Source organism: Sceloporus occidentalis, unplaced genomic scaffold (assembly GCF_023333645.1).
Source record: "Sceloporus occidentalis isolate IW3139 unplaced genomic scaffold, rSceOcc1.0.p SCAF_3, whole genome shotgun sequence".
In the NCBI taxonomy this organism is placed as follows: domain Eukaryota; kingdom Metazoa; phylum Chordata; class Lepidosauria; order Squamata; family Phrynosomatidae; genus Sceloporus; species Sceloporus occidentalis.
In genome coordinates, this window is record NW_028316983.1 from 86020090 (window position 1) to 86036084 (window position 15995).

General features: G+C 44.7%; 1 protein-coding gene across 8 annotated transcripts in view; it reads left to right on the forward strand.

The window, feature by feature from the left end:
- NFIA (nuclear factor I A) overlaps positions 1-15995 on the forward strand; it is a 573426-nt gene that overhangs the window by 492759 nt on the left and 64672 nt on the right. The window lies entirely within an intron of this gene.

Here is a 15995-nt window from a genome sequence, read left to right on the forward strand (position 1 = left end):
GCTTCTCTGCGACTGGATATTGTACTGATGGTTTCATTGCCTGGGAACAATCTTGGGAAGGAGAAGTTCTATATTTGAAGTCAAAAGCAATGAGATTTCAATATTTTTGGTGTAAATATGTATTGGTAAGATTGCTTGTGATCAGATAGGCCAGGAGCCCTCCATTCTATTGCTGCATGACTTTAATCCTTCAACAATCCTGCTTTTGCATTGTGAGTCATTTTTACATTCAGTTTTAAGATTCATAGTACCAGAGCACTACCCTCATTCACATCCTCTCTTTGAAGTTTTTGATGACTTTTACTAGTCTAATTGGTTTTCATCAGTGTTTTTATGGGTGATTTGAAACAAAGCACTTGATATCTTTGGTGAATAATTGGTTGGACATAGATTTTCAGATTGTTTTAGAAAAATAAAAATACTATGTAGTTAATTTATGAAAGGCAGTCTTGCAAGAAGCATATGTCTACTTAGAAAATAACCAGAAAAGTATCATGAATTTGGATTCTTATAATATTTGAGGTCTCTACATTATAATTATAAATAGTTTAAATATTAATTTTTCCCCACATGGGAGCATGCATAAAAAAATTTCATTCTTTTAAAAACTTTATCCAAAAAAGTATAAAACAAAATGAATTGCTGGAGCAAAATTATATTTCTTCTTGTAGCAATTTGATTTACAGCACATCCTAATTGGTTACGCTATAAAGAATGTTAGAAATTCATATCTGAAAAAAGGAATTTTTTTACAGTTCAATTCTATACCTGTTTACTCAGAGGAAAATCCCATAGAGTTCAATGGGACTTCCTTCCAGGCAAACAGATGTAGAATTACAGCCCTAAAATCTTATTGTGCTCTAAATAAATTATCCTAACATAAACTTAAAATCCAACAACTGAATCAATGCACAGGATCACACTACAGTGAAATTTTGCTTAGTGTCCTGCATAGCTTTCAGAATAAAATTACAGACACATTATTCAGTTGGAGAGCAGGGGTGGAATTATTTTTTGCTAATCATGTGGACAGTTGCTGGGAGGCATGTATGCATTTTAAAAACAGTCCTGATAATTGGTGATAATAGCAAGGTATTCATAGCATCAAAGCTACATTAGCAGTATATTCAGCTGTACGCCAGCTGACTCTGAAGTTTTTCCTGAAACATAAGAGCAGCCTAGTCCTATCTCTGTCTTTGCTTGTCACATCCCCACCAGAGGAATGCATTGCCATAGCTGAAGTGGTATCACATTCAGACTAAGCGTAATAAGGGTTGTCCAACTATGCTCAATCCTGCAATCTGCCTCTTTCCAGAAAGCTGTGTCAGTTTGTTGCAACAAAGCCAGCAGAGTTTTGAGACATCTTAAACACTAACAAATTGAAACAAGGGGGCAAGCTACCCCTAAGGCAGTCTAATATTTGACCACTGAAGCAAAACCTAGAACTGGGTTGTTACAGACATTTTGTCTTTCAGTCTCACAATGGTGAGTGCTTGGTTGACACTCTCCTATTCAATAGTATATTCAAGTTAATCTTGTTCTTTCCTTCTGCCATTTGAACTCTTTACTTATATTGGGAACACATGAGAGGGCCTTCTCAGTGGCTGCCCCCAGGCTCTGGAACTCCCTTCCCAAAGAGTTAAGACTGGCATCCTCCTTATTTTCTTTCCATAAACATGTGAAGACTTTCTGTTTTGTCAGGCCTTTGAGCACTGATTGTTTAGGCAGGATGGGCCTTGTAAAATTTGCTGTATTTTCTTTTTATTGTGTTGTTGTGTCTTTATGGTTGATGTTGTTAATTGGTTTTAATTTTTTTGATAGTTCAACCACTCCTTAACTATTATATTTTGTGAATTTTTAACTATTTTTTAATCTTTTGTAAGCAAGCTTGAATCCTGAATTGGGAAAAAGGCAGGATATAAATACATACTAATAATATTAACACTACTACTTATAATAATAACAATAACATTATTGCTGCATAATAAGCTTCATGGTAGTATTATACAGTGAACACAGTATGTTCTGGGTGCCTCATTTTAAGAAGGCTACAGACAAGCAGGTTCAGAGGATGGCAACAAGGATGGTAAGAGGTGTGGAGAATGAAACAAATGAGGAGAGGTTGAAGATGCTGGTCATGTTTAGCTTGGTGAAGAGAAGTTTGAGGGCTGCAATCTTTAAATGGCTCAAGGGCTGTCAGAAAAAGTAGAGGACAGGCTTGTTCTCTGCTGCCAGTTAGGACCAGGTCTAATGGTGTGAAGTTACATGAGAGGAGATTTTGATTTAACATTAGAAGGAACTTGATGGAAAGAGTGGTTTAGCAATTGAACCAATTAGCTAGGGGGGGAGGGTGGGTCCTCTTTCTCTGTATGTCTTCAAAAAGGAGGCTGGACAGCTACCTGCACAGGTTGGGCCCTGTGTCTGCAGCCCACTTTGGGAGCTGGTCCTGTGGTTAGTAGTGTCCCGACCCTCTTGTGGCCAGAGCAGACTCAGGCCATTCTTTGCACCCATCTGCTCTGGCCCTCCAAGTACCAGGACTACATATTTTACTACTTTTTTTTTTTACCCAGATCAAGGAAGATCTTGAAAAGATAAATCTGGAAAAATTGCTCTGGTTCTCTAGAACCATGGGTAGGGGGGCTTTTTATTTCAAATGCACTTGTATTTGCCAACCTTAAGCCTCTGTAAGTTTAATATAGCTGCATCTATTCCTTTCTGTCCCTTCTGTTCTATTAGTAAAGACTTCTATTTACTTGTGCTGTACTCAGAAAAATCTTGTTCAGCAAGTAAAAGCAAGTTATTGTTCAAGAGAGATGAGTTGAAACCATATTTTGATCTCCAGCAGCAGTTTTAGTACAACTTAATGCCTACATACTTCTGAAATTCTGGTTCACCTATTCAGATTTCATAAGGCTCCATATCACCCCCTGCAGATAAACTGCTTTTGTCTGTTTTACCTTTTTAATGTGCTTAGTATATGTGTGTTTTAGACGTTTCCTGCTGTAGATCAGTCTCATATGATTTGACATAGGCCTGATCTTGAGTAACCCAGCTCTGGTTAAGATTTAAATCATTCTGGAATTCTACTCCAACATTGATATTCAGGCTGTGGATTGAATTTATGATGTCAAGCTAGGCTCAGAAGAATATCTGAATAATGTACAGAGATCTTCAAAGTCTCCCGCAGCAGGATGTAAGGATGAAGTGGGTCTTTTTCTGCTTGCACAGCTAAAATATCTGATCCATTCATTCATTAAGTCAGATTTTTTTTGGTTTTGGTTGGTGTACACTGGCTGATCATTTCCTTGGAAAGAGAGCTTTTGTTATGCTTACATTTTATCAATAGGACCTATATACCCTAAAGGTACCAGATCACATCTGATCTTGGGAGCTAAGCAAGGTCAGCCTTATTTAGTACATGGATGAGTGACTGCCAATGAATACCAGGTGTTGTAGGTTCTATTTCAGAGGAAGGAACTGGCAAAAATCCCTCTGAGTTTACCTTAAAAGTTCTATGAAGTCAGTTGATTGGAACTTAGGAACTGCAGAAGCTTGGTAGATTAGCATCAAGGTCTTCAGAACACACCATCAATCTGTGTGTGACTGAAATTGTGACTACTGCTTTCACAATTATTGTGTAGTGTAATGATTTCAGCATTGGACTAGAATTTTGAAATGGTAGGCTTTGAATCACCACTCAGCAGTGGAAGCCCACTGTGTGACTTTAGGATGCCATGCTCTCTCAGTCTTGGAGGAAGACAATCAACAACCATATCTGACAAAACATGCCAAGAAAACCCAAGGATAGTGTCACTATAAGCTGGAGTGAGCTTGAAGGACAACAAGAACAAAATAAAATCTTTAAGAAGATCTGTAGAAAATGTACAATGAATGATTATCATGTCTATCACAAAGTTGCTATTGGGACAGAGATGGACATCTTTGGGGGCCACTTTTAGTAATGGATAAAGGTTGGATGCCATATGCCACTCACACTACGAAAAGAAAAAAAAAGAAAGCATTGAGCAAAGAGTAATATTAAATAAATTCCTAATTTTTCCTTTTGTCCCACCAACCTAAGATGAACCAGACCATAGCAATAACTTTTTTTTCTGCTATTCCTCCCCCCGCTCTTTTTTTTGTTGTTGTTGTTGCTCCAAAGAATTGGCTTCTCACAATTAAGAGAACTGTTAAACTTAAGTTAAAATCCATCAATGGGCAATACTTTAATACTTTCATTAGGACTAACTAAAATTCCACAGCATAAAAGTATCAAAGTTTTAAAGTTCTTCAGAACTTTTTCTCAGACATGGGTGGCATAAAATGGGGGTGGGGAAAACAAAGACAACCCAAAATTTCATGAGTTGTGTTAGTTGCCAGCAGTGCCCCACCATACACTGTACATCAATGAAGAGACACTTTATTTGGTGTACTCTGCTCTTTGAGCTTGGAGGCAAGAAAGCATCGTAAGCCAGGAATATCCAGATAGTCTTCTGTTTTGGAAAACAAAAACTTCATGAACATTGGACAGATAAATTATCTTCTTGGCCAAACTTTTTAATATGGAAACAGAAAGCAGGGCAGTCTCTGAATGTGACTTGTCCAGTAAGGGAGACTGGGGCATCAGCAAGTTGTACATGAGACCCCAGGAGAGCTATTTACAAAACACAGGTGGTCCACCTGTACATTAGGGCATTGCTCTTCAATAAGTGGGTTCCCTAAAGCCCAAATTGGAAAGACCTAAATAGGAAAAAAAAAACATGATGATTGATCTTTTTTTAAAGTCCTGTGTGGGTGTATTAACAATATGGGAAAAGAAAGGGATAAAAATGCAAGGGAAGATATAAAACAGGACTGGAAGACATAGAGAAGAGCAAACAGTTTAAGGAAAATATTTCACCTACAGGATAGGATAGGCCCAGTGGGGAAATCTATGGCGGGATACAGATGGGCAGGGGAAGATGTCTTGGAGGTGTATTCTGCTGAATACGGAGCCTCCAGACCGCCCGCCCCGGGGGCGTGGCTCAGGTGATGGGGCTTCCACATGGGGGGCAGTGAAGACGCCTCACCTGGGGCCGTTTCTGACCCGCAGTTTCCAAACTGCCGCCTCAGAGGACGCTGCAAAGAGAGAGGCAGCTTCCTCACGGGCGGCCAAAAACGGGGCTTTTTTTTCTTTTGCCGGCTGGCGGATGCGCAGCTGCGCAGCTGCGGCGCTCAGCAGCGGCGGCAGAAAGCTTATGTGCACATTTAAAGCGCCCAAGCCCCTTTAAAACTTTTTTCCTCGCCCTGCCCAAGAACAATAGTGGTCTCCTGCCAGCTGGTGATCAGCTGGTGTTGGCATCCTTGTCCGCTTGCACGTTGCCAATGTCACCAGCATCATGGATGCCTCCTCTCCTTTGGTCCCCGCGCTCTTGCTGAATCTGCAATGCACAGCCACAGCTGTCGCTGCTGCCACCGCTGTCCCCCTGCTGTCCCCCATCACCTCCCTTGTACATATGTAAATATTTAAAGTTTTAGGGGTTTTTATTGTTAGGTGAAAATGGCACAGGAATGTGTGTAGGGGTTCACTTTAAATTCCAAACTTTCCCCGATTCTAGCAGCGCATGCGTACATGTTGCTCTAGGGTTAGGGTTAGGGTTAGGGTTAGGGTTACGAGTCTTAAAATGCACTGCAGCTGTGCTGCAGCTTCCACACCTGCATGGCAGCTGACGCTGCAATTAAAGCCTGATTGCAAACTGTGCATGTTCCAGGACCCCAACTCATTATGTGACGCAGCAGACACGGAGCTTTTAAATGGGCAACTTAAATTAGCAGCGTAACAATTCTGGCGTACCAGTGCAGCAGCTTACAGACGGAGCTGCGCAGCTGCGCAGCATACAGAAAAGAAGCGGGGAAAAGCAGCACCTTTTTAATGCCGCTTCTTCCCGCTTGGGGCGTGCGGGTGGCATGTTCATGGCGGCATTCAGGTAAGGGCCGTCTGAAGGCTCTACCTTCATGACGTCATGAACACACCCCTTTTTGCCCGTCTTGGACATCTCTGGCCCTCACCCTTCTGTGGGAGATGCAAGGCCTGAGCGACGCCGTCAAGGCTTGGAAACGGTCTGGAGGGAGAAAGGCAGAGCATCTTTTGGAGTCGAGGATGGCCCCGATGAACTTGACCTGCCTGGTCGGTGTGAAGTGAGACTTTTCCCGGTTGATGACCAGACCAAGGGAGTCCAAGAGGTGCAAGGCGAAAGAGACTGCCTCCTGCAGTTCGTGTCGGGATTCGGCGGCAAACAGCCAGTCGTCCAGATGTGGGAAGACCATGAAGCCTTTCTGATGAAGGTATGCCACCACCGGTGCCATGCACTTCGTGAAGACTCTCGGTGCCGTGGCCAAACCGAAAGGGAGCACGTTGTAGTGGTACGAGGTGAAGCCGACGGCGAAGGCGAGGAATCTTCGGTGGGACTCCTGGATCCCAATGTGAAAGTAGGCGTCTTTTAGGTTGACGGTCGCGAACCACAGGCCCTGGTGAAGCAAAGGCAGAATGGAAGCCAAGGTTACCATTCGGAAGCGATGGTATTCAAGGAACAAATTCAATTGTCTCAAGTCCAGGATGGGCCTGATGCCACCATCCGCTTTCGGTACCGTGAAGTACCTGGAGAAAAAGGCCCTGGAATATTGGCCGGGCAGTAAAGGGGAGATTGCCCCCTTTTCAAGCAAGGTGCGCACTTCGTCGAGAAGGGTGTCCGAGGGGAGGGTGGACATGAAGGCTCCGGTTGGAGGGAGCTCTTGGAACTCGAGGGCATATCCCCTACGGACGATGTTGAGAACCCACGAGTCCGATGTTATCGAGGCCCAGGTGTTAACAAAGGGCCTCAAAATGTCCAAAAAGAAGAGGTGAGGAGGAGAGACGAAGCGCGCTGCGTCCCTTCAGGTTCTCTTCTTCCCCTGGTCGGTGTCCTGCCGGCGGGACTTTCGGTACCGAGGCGGGAAGTTGCGACGGCCAGAGGAGGAGGAAGACTGTGAGGGGTAGCGACGTCTCTGAGAGCCCTGTTGTTGAGACTGCCGATCCTGAGGGAAGGTCCCCTGGGACTGACCTTGTTGCTGCCATGGGCGCTGCCGCTTCCGAAATGGCGAGACGGATGCGGAGGACATCCCATGCTTCTTCGCCGCCGCATTCATCCTGAACTTCCTGTTCAGGCGGTCGTCGGTTTCGGCATGGAAGAGCCCGGTCCCGTCGAGCGGCATGTCCTCGATGGCCGCCTTGACGCTAGGGTTAAGGTCCGAGGCCCTTAACCAGGCGTGTCGTCGGAGTGCCATCGAAGCCGACATGGCCCTCCCCGCACAGTCAGCCATATTCCTGGAGGCAGTGATGAGCCAACTCCCAATGGTATGAGGGGGGAGATCCGCTCCATAAGAGTCTGTATATAGGCCCCCATGCAGGCATTATAGTTGATGGCCTTCACCGCAAGGGCCGCTGCAGAGTAGGCCTTCTTGGCCAGGCCATCCACCTTCTTAGCCTCCCGGTCTACGGGGGAGGTCGCCTGCTTCGGGACGAAGCTGTGCTGGGCTCCTTGCACAATTGCCGAGTTCGGCTTGGAGTGATCGGCCAACCAGGTGCAGCTTGCCGGGGCGACCCTGTAGAGGGATTCAAGCTTGCGGGAGGAGCCGGACAGGGAGGCCGGGGAGTCCCAGGACCTCCGGACTATGGTCTCCAAGGATGGAAGCAAGGGAATGCAAGGTGGTGTGGGCACCCGTCCGTGCACTCGACGCTCCACCGGGTCGCGGGCATCATCTTCCGGGAAGGAGAGCTCGATGTCGAGAGCCCTGGCCATCTTCACAACGTGCTCACTGAAGGAGCGCACGTCATCCGAAGGTGAAGACGGTTCTGGGTGGTGCATCCTCTGCGGGGAAGCAGACGCCGAGAGGTCGTCCTCATCCGAGGGAACGTCGGATGGAGGCAGAAGCTCGTCCTCAGAATCCGTGTCAGAGGTGAGAGGAATGTCCGGAACCCTAACCTGGGATCTTGGCCGAATCGGGATGGGGCCTGCCGAGGACTGAGAGCGCCGGCGGGGTGACGATGGAGGCTTCTCCATAACCGAGACACTCGGGATCGACCGGGCAGACGTGCCCTCCCGTGGATCAGCAGGACGAGGGTTGAGCCTTGTAAACTCCTTGAAGGCCACATCCCTCGGGATGGACATAAAGTACCGGCCCGTCTTGGAGTCGAAGAACAGGTCCGGGGCTTCGTAAGTACGGACATCGTCTCCGTCTTCCTCATCCTCGGAGTGGGGGAACAACGGGGGCAGTTCCCCAGGAGGGGAGGAGGGAGCGGCGCCTTCCACCTCGTGGATGAAGTCCATGGTGGGTTGAGCTGGCGTGTCCAGCACCGGGACCGGTTGTATCTCAGGAGCAGATTCCGGACCGGGAAGAACTGCAGGGGCGCGGGCCTTTTTCGAGGAGGAGCGCTTCTTGTCTCTAGGCTCGGGGAGCAAGTCCGACCCAGCATGTTCCTTAGGCCGCTTGGACTTCTTGGGCGCAGGGTCCCGATCAGCTTCCTTGTGGTGCCTCTTCTTTCCCGATCTCGGGGTCTCTTCCGGTGGGAAGAAGGGGTTCTCAGAAGGTCCAAGAGGACGGCAGGACCCGACGAGGAGGGCTTTGGAGACCTAGCCCTATCAGCCGTCGGTCCCGAGGACGAAGCCGGCTCCCTCAGCTTGGAGGCGTGTCGGGATGCCTTGCACGCGTTGGAGGATGAAGGCAAAGCGAGCCGGACCTCCACCTCAGTCCGTTCCCTCGCGTGCGAGCCGTCCGGTTTCCTCCCGGACTTCGGTTTCGGCTCGAGACCCTCAGTCCCCGATGACTTATGGGGGCGCTTGGAGGGTTCGTCGGTGGCACTGGGCGGTTTGGAGCCACGGGCCACATCGGAGGTGGTGGGAGCCACTGTCCCGGCCGGGACAGACACCACGCTGGACACGCTGGCCCTGACAGACGTCACACTGGACACGCTGGCCCTGGAGGATGAAGCGGGCGGCGCAGAAGGGGGAAGGGATGACGAGCGGGGACCTCCCTCCTGTACCTTGCCCAGGGCGATGGCCGAAGTGAGCCGGGACTCACGATTTTTCCGGGCTTGCGCCGAGAGGGACTTGTAAAGCAGGCAAGCCTTGGCATCATGGTCCTTGCTGAGGCACAACAGGCAAGAGGAGTGCGGATCCTGGACGGGCACCTTGCCCCCACAAACGTCGCACTTCTTGAAAGGTGCAGGCATTTCCGAAGTCGACGAGCCAGAGGAGAATACAAAGCGAGGTCAACAGTCCGAGTCCGAAGTTACCAGGGGCGGGAGACAAAGAGTGGTCAAAAATGGTCCGAGGTCTAAGTGATTCCAAAGAGCTAGTGAAGCGAGCGAAGTTCCTTCAAGCAGCTAGCGCGGCGGAAAAAAGGAACTGGGGAAAGAGCGGGAAGGCAGGGGCCTTATAACGGGTGGGCGGAGTTACTGCCAGAAAGTTTCTATATGTTGCAAAGTAAACTTTGCCCAGTGATTCCAGTAGGTTCCGAGCAGCACTGCGCAGGCGCAGTGAAACCCATTTGTATGATTCGCAGAGACCACGAAGAAGAACTTCTCATTCTCAGTGAGAAAGGGTGTCTTGGTACATTGAGACACTGCACTGAGACATTGATCCACTGAAACAAGAACTTTAACATTTTTCTGACTTTCTTTAACCCAAAAAGTGCTTTTCACTGTTATCTGTACACAAATACTGCCTTCTATAAGTACCTGAGTTAGGGAAAAAGTAATAAAGAATGCAAAGACTTTCCTAATCTCACCCAGGAGGTAGAAAACATTTGAAATTAATCATTCATTCATGCAAGAATGAAAGGTCCTAAGTTGTCAGGGGTACTTTGCAAGCTCAGGGAGCTGCTGGGGTGCAACATCCCTGCAGTTCCCCCACCCCCAGCACTGTCCCCTCTGCTAGTCCATCCATAAACTGGCTCCAACTCACCATTTTAATTATAAATGAAATATATAGCATTACTCCAGGGCATTTGGTGAGATTTCTATGCCCACCATAATGTAATGGAAGAAGGTCACTAAAATGTGTGTGTGGGGGGGGGGGCAGTGAAGGCTTTTTATTGAGGGCCTCCATAATTTAAGGCTGGCCTGATGGACAGGGAGTTCCAGAGTCTAGGGGCAGCCACAGAAAAGACCCTTTCTCATGTCCCCACCAACTGTACTTGTGATGGTGGTGGGATCCTCCTCTACTGCCAAGATCCTGGTCCATGCCCTAGTGATCTCACGACTTGATTACTGTAACGTCCTCCTGGCTGGGCTTCCTCTTTCTCACCTCCGTCCTTTAATCTCTGTTCAGCATTCAGCTGCACGCATTATCACTTCCACCCACCGCGCTGACCACATCTCTCCTGTGTTGGCATCCCTTCACTGGCTCCCCCTCCCTTTCCGCATTCAGTATAAGCTCCTGCTGTTGACATTTAAAGCCCTCCATGGACTGGCCCCTCCTTACTTATCAGACCTTCTTTCTCCTCACCTTCCCACCAGGGCCCTCCGTTCTGGTAGTCAAGGTCTGCTGTCCCAGCCCAGGATTTCCTCTGCCCCATCCCGGATTCGCCCCTTTTCACTTGCTGCCCCTCACTCCTGGAACCTTCTTCCCCCACAAGCAAGAGCCATCACTTCTTTAACCAGCTTCAAAACGGAGTTGAAAACCATCCTGTTCAGAGAAGCCTTCCCAGGCATTGCATAATTGTTGCTTACTATTTGATGTTCTTTTGGTGCCTGTTTATCAAACCATTTCCTGTATTGCTATGTACTGTATATGCATTATCCTACTTGAGAGTATGTATTTTCCCTGGAAGATTAACCATCCATTATGAAACCAAGCCCTCCCTCCAGTCCATCTGCCTTGGTCCAGGCCTCGGAGGTAGAGAGGAACTGCTGGACCTCTTACCCTTTCCCTCCACCACTCCCTTCTCCTTCCATGTCATGTCTTTTTAGATTGTAAGCCCGAGGGCAGGGATCCGTCTAGCTAAAAAGATTGCATGTACAGCACTGTGTAAATTTACAGCGCTTCATAAATAAAGGTTAATAATAATAATAATAATAATAATCCCCTGAGGATCTCAGAGCCCTGGCTGGCTCAGATAGGGAGATACGGTCTGCCAAATAGCCTGGACCTGAGCCAATTAGGGCTTTATAGCTCATCACCAGGACTTTGAATCAGTGATTTGTTATGCCAAACTTTTGCACCCCTTCAGTTGTTTCATTAGAACAGAAGTGAGCAAAGCACAGCCCTGAGACTTTATAGGGCTTTCAATTCTGTTTTTGTGGCTTTTGACCTCTTCCTGGCTCTCCCTTTTACCAGTGAAAAAGGGGGTAAATTGCCTCCTATGGAAACCTCCAAGTGCAGCAAGCACTTCACCTTTGAGATAAGTAGTAGGTTGCCCCTCCCCATACTACAACATCAGAAAAAGGATGAGACATCCTTCAAAACTAAGCATAGATTTTCAGTAGATTTCCTTTGAGGAGGATTTTTGGCAGTCTATGTGACCCCCGTGGGTGTTGGGGGCAGAAAATCACCTTTCAGACCCACCATAGTTGTCCAGCCTGCATGAGAACATTAAAAAATAAAAGTGTTGCCCTACTGTTATTCAAAAGAAAATAATATATGATGAGTAACATAATTACTTTGAACCCATGACTACAGAGCTTGGTTGAAACATATAGTATTCCCACTCTTGTATCCTACCCTCTAAACAAGAATGTGGCAATTAGTTAAAACTAGAACTAATCAAAAGTCAGGAACCATGTAATTAAAATTCTACCTTTATTGGATTTTAAAGAGTTACCCTGTGACATAGGAAATATTTAACGGAATAGCTTATTTAGCTAATTTGTATGTGAGTGAACAGCTTAGAGGACTACTAGCCTAAATTAACTATAAGGCCACCCACTGAGTTTGCCTCGTAAAGGATCCTGATTGCTCAGCTTCGTTCTGTGCAACTGTTCAATAACTCTAGATAAATGCATAACTAAAAGCTCTATTACACTAATAATTTGCACAAAGATAGATGTGTGGGACACCATGCTGGGTTAATTTGTCATTCCTGCTGCAAACTTCTAGAGAGGGGGCTTTTTAGTGTGGCATTGTGTTAATATGTTGTTCCACTGAGGACATGTTAAAGCAACAAGATGACTTGGACACTTAATCTCTTAAAGAGGCAAAAAAAAAAAAAAAGCCCTGGGGGAGAAGCGCCAGACAGAAGAATGGGGGTGATTAATAAAGTGGACCGAGATTTAAAATTACCCTAACAAAAGAGGCTTGATTCAGCCTATATTAGTGTGCGTGTGTGTATGTAAAAATTCAGGACAGGAAGAGTGGGAGAGACATTTTGAACACACTAATAGGATTTCATGCATATCTAAAATAATAAAATAAAAATTGAATACTCTGAGACCATGATATTTAGTCTGTTCTATTGCTGATTACATTTTCAGTTTCATTGCTTTTCTTTGATGTATTCATGGAGTTAAACTATATGCTTCAAACAGGATATTGAACTGTAATGTTTTAATAGTACATTTCCTTTTAGGCTAAATTTTCTGTCCTCCGCAGACATTCACATACCAAAGTACATTATTATGTTTAAGTCCAGAAACCATGTTTAAGCATCAGAGTTCAGGATTTCCAACCTCCCAAACTGAGATTTCCAACCTCTCATAAATCACATTAAAGTTAAGTGAGTTATTGTACCACACTTTTAATAATGTTTATGTAATATCAGTTTACTATCTACAGAATGGAAATGAGAAGGGACACTGATATTTGAAATATGAATGTAGAGTCCTAATAATTTAGTGGCAATATATAACTCTAGATCCCATTGACATCCTTTTTTTTATTAAAGCAGAATTCTGTCAGAAGTACAATTCTTTTGTACACAATAAAAAGGGGGGAAATCTTATATATCTATTCCAGATACATAATCTCTGCTTAATTGTGGGAATAATCTTATTCTTGTTGAAACCATGAACTTCTATTAGGTATATAACACTTCTATGACACTTAATGTAATATCAAAACAAAAACCTGTTTTCTTTAATGAATCTGCCATACGTAAGGTAGCAAATGAAAAGATATGCTTTTTCTATGAAGCAAATTAAGTAATTTTGACATAGGAAGGCCTTACTCTGTCATAACAGTTTTAAAGCTGCTAATTTGGGGTCAGGGCCTAAATATCTTAAAAGCAACAGATCCCACCTGATCTTGGAAGCTAAGCAGAGTCAGCTCTGGTTAGTACTTGGATGGGAGACTGCCAACAGATGACAGGTGCTATGGGCTATCTTTTAAAAAAAGGAACTGGCAAAACCACCTCAGAGTAATCCTTACCTAAGAAAATCTTCAATTAAATTCACGGGCTTACCATAAATTGACAGGTAATTTGAAAGTACACACACACTGTTTTCGCTCAAGAGGTTGCCAAGAGTCCATTGAGCTCACCTATCAGAATCTGTTGCACCCTCTTTTCTTTTTTCAATAATAGTTTCCATCTTGAAATCCTTGCTACATTTTGATCTTACCCTTCCTGCAAGAGCTGTGGGTATAATACATGGGCTAGTGGACTCCCATACAGCCTTCCATCAAGGTGCTTCACCAGATTTGGACCGTCAGTAAAGTTGCTGCATCGTTTAGTCAAAGTTTTATATCAGGTTGTGGGGTGAACTGTGATAGATTTGCCTTAGGGTTGCTATAAACCCATAGCGATGTGAAGACACACTGCAGTAGTTTTTTTTAAACTTCTGAAAGAGATGTGAAAGTTCTCCTCAAATTCCTTTGAGCAGGCATTATAGGCTACTTAGAACCATCTTTCAAATTTTAGCTCATTGATGCTTTATTGCTGTTGACTGGTTGTTTCAAATTTGCACTGGTAAAAGGTCCAGTGGGGACCCTGCTTTTCCATGCAAGTTGAGATCCACCTCCCATGGCATTCAAGGGGAAGATTCCCAGGGGTTTTAATAGAATTACACTCCAAATCAGTAATTTTGTGTGTTGCTCATTCAGAGTTCTGTTCTCCACATCTTGAATTACATTACATATGAGTTCAAGTTTCCTTCAAACATCCTGGCATGTTGCCAGCTTTCCTTATTAAAAAGTCACTCTTTTTATTTCTGATCAACACAGCTGTTGTGTAGCATTTGAAGGCATCCCACATCAGCCAGCATGGCAGCTTATTCAATTAGTACTTTAATATGGTCATTTTTTTTAAAAGAGAAGTATGGAGGGGGTACAAAGTGTGGGATATAGCTTGCATAATTTGAACTGGCATTTCTATTGCTTTAATGTTATGAGTGAAATTGCAGATCACAGTGAGCTAAAACATTTCAAAAAGATTGAAAGGGAAGCCTCTGTAGAATGAACTACAACAATGTTTCCACTTAAATGCCTTTTAACAAATACCTTCTACATTGTAATGAGACCAATTAGGTCTTTTTATATATTAAAAAATAGAGCTGATAGAGCTCTTGATTCATTGTGACTAAACTGTTACTATTTATAGGGCAACCAATGCACGTTTTATGAAATTGTTAGTAAATTTAGGTCCAAGATGCTGTTTATTGCTTGAATAGCATAAGATTATTCAGGCACAGCAACACCACAGTATTGTATCATGACATTGTACAACTGCTCATGTACCTGTGTAATTTATTGACCCAACTCTCCACTGCTGAGGATCACACTTACGGAACCTCCTAAAGAGTGTAACTGTTGATATTTGGGTGATGAACCTTGCCTGTGATTCTGGTTCAGCAGCAAATGGATGAAGACGTTGGCTATCTCTCCAACACAGGAACAGAACGAAGCTCCAAACAGAAGCTTTTGGCTTGCTTGGAAGAGTGCCTGGAGAAACAGCTGCTAGATCAAAGAATCACTCTCCAGCAGTACACTCCTAAGAGGGCTTTATTACTTTGTTTCAAATAACATGAGCTGATCACCACTAAACAAAAACTCTTACCAACCGACACACCACACTATCTCAAACTCCCACAATCCCACAGCACAGCATTTTTGCTTATATACAGAATTACCATGAGGCGACCACTAAGTCCAGCCTCTTCCTATACAAGTTGCTATGCACCATAGACACCAATCCCTCTTCAGACTGAAGACATAGCATATTTACACTTAGTCCTGCTCAGTTGACCTTGAGCATCCAGCTGCTGCTCTGGACTCCAGCTGTAGCCAGTTTAGGCTTCTGCAGCCATTGCCACATCTGAACATTTTCATCTTCAATATATTAACAGTAACCTCATATGCTGTGCTTGGGTAGTGTTGGCTTAAGTCAACATCACAGTGCTTATGCGATCTTGAAAAGGATTTTTCCTTTTTCGAGCATCCAGGAATATTCAGTCACTTGCATAACATCTATTACACTAGTATAAAGGCATAACAGGATTCCCATCTTAGACATATTTCAGAACAAAGATTGTTCCTTAAGAATCTGTGATTTGACTCTTGCAGTGTGAGACTTGGCATGGTTTATAATAATTATTAATAGGAAGAGAAGTATGAGAAGTTCTTGGTTCACATATCACTTCTACCAGGATTTCACCAGATAGCCTAAGGGCTGAATTAACCAGAAGAGCAGCAATTCTATATGTTTAAATGTATATTTTCACACGCTGGTAGAGAGAAGAGGGTGCAATATTCAATTGGAAAGAGTATGTTGCCTGTGGATGCTAAATTGTCTTGTCACCTAAATTGTCTCTCCTCTTGGGCTATTCTTCTCAGTGAAGCTTTGATTCAGAAGTGAGCTAATCTTATGGGGATCAAATGCTTAAGGAGTAAGAAATATGCTTCAAGTGGGAAGGATTCTGCAGTTCTCACTTATGTATTCATTTTATTGTTAAAACTGGACACAGAGATATTTCCTCTTTTATAACTAGCCTAAAAGCAATGGCGTACTGCTGCTCAACCACCAATGCAGTGGAGCTTTCTTAGAATCAT